Source organism: Schistocerca serialis, chromosome 10 (genome assembly GCF_023864345.2).
Source record: "Schistocerca serialis cubense isolate TAMUIC-IGC-003099 chromosome 10, iqSchSeri2.2, whole genome shotgun sequence".
Classification (NCBI taxonomy): domain Eukaryota; kingdom Metazoa; phylum Arthropoda; class Insecta; order Orthoptera; family Acrididae; genus Schistocerca; species Schistocerca serialis.
The window spans coordinates 59,700,791-59,702,284 of record NC_064647.1 but is presented as its reverse complement, the minus strand read 5'-3'; the positions used below and the strand labels follow the sequence as shown (position 1 = coordinate 59,702,284).

The window sequence follows — 1,494 nt, the reverse complement described above, 5'->3', positions numbered from 1 at the left end:
TTTTAGATATTATCATGAGTTTAAACTCTTTGCAAAATGCATTTCATGTTTTCGTATAGTTTATTTCAGAAGGCTATACTATAGGACCATTGTGTTGTAAGACCCATCTAAGCACTTCTCCATCAAACTCATTCCAAGTTCTAGTTTCATCATTCTGGTCTTGGTTGTTTAGCAATGAACACTCACTTCATGATTTCATATTCGTATTTGGTCTTTAAATGACTGTTTAGCATCACTGCTATTTCCTCCAAACGTCACATCACAGTGTAGCAGGATTTGCACATATGCACAGTAAGCATACAGTACTGTTTAAAAGTTACAGTAGTACAGAAGCATTTTTGAAGATATGAAACAACGATGTCATCGGTCCCATCGGAGCCGTCCGAAAAATTGCCTGAAGTGATGTAGGGAAATCGTGGAAATCCTAAATCAGGATGGCTGGACATAGGTTTGAACCGTCGTCGTCCCAAATGCGAGTCCAGTGTTCTGACCACTGCGCCTCCCCGCTCAGCTTTTTTTTTTTTTAATATGTGGTACTTTTCTTAGGCAACGGCCTTGCCGCAGTGTGTTCACCGGTTCCCGTCAGATCACCGAAGTTAAGCGCTGTCGGGCTTGTCCGGCACTTGGATGGGTGACCATCCGGGGCGCATGCGCTGTTGCCATTTTTCGGGGTGCACTCAGCCTCGTGATGCCAATTGAGGAGCTACTCGACCGACTAGTAGCGGCTCCGGTCACAGAAAACCATCGTAACGACCGGGAGAGCGGTGTGCTGACCACACGCCCCTCCTATCCACATCCTTAGCTGAGGATGACACGGCGGTCGGATGGTTCCGACGGGCCACTTGTGGCCTGAAGACGGAGTGCTTTACCTTTCTTAGTATGTACACACTTCAGTGTGTTCGTTGTTGTTTCTCGGTGTCAGTCTTCCCACAAACACATAACAAACTTTACTGCCTGACGTTTTCTGCAAGGACATATCTGTACCACTAAGTGGACTGCATACGATAGTATACACCACGTGTCTTGCCTAGACCTGCGCATACTTCAACACCGGACCTGCTGGCCAGGGTAAAATAAACATTAATGGTTTGCACTTGTCACACGTTCTTGGAGCTACGAACCAACCTTAAAGTATACAACTTATAACAGCTATAATTATTAGACTGTAAATGATGTTAATGCTGATGCGATGTTATGCAGTACACCGCCCTCCGCCGCCAATAAAAATGTCTGCACTTATAACCGTTACACGCTCTATTACTTCTGGCTTTTGTTGTTATGCCTCTAAAGGAAGATCTACAGAATTGTCTTCTCATTCACCATCACACATTTGTCTCTACATCATATTTGAGTCTCACGGATGCTTGCTGCTTAAACCAGCTTCATCGTGTCCTTTGGTAAAGCTCTATAACATAACTGACTTTAAAGTAAAAATAGGAGGTGAGTATCTGTTACAATTTGATTCAAAGTTCCAGCAATTGCTCTTAAATGCCT

At 44.0% G+C, this 1,494-nt stretch overlaps 1 pseudogene; it reads left to right on the top strand.

The window, feature by feature from the left end:
• Positions 1-545: 545 nt before the first annotated feature.
• LOC126425332 (5S ribosomal RNA) lies at positions 546-662 on the top strand (annotated as a pseudogene).
• The last annotated feature ends 832 nt before the right edge of the window (positions 663-1,494 follow it).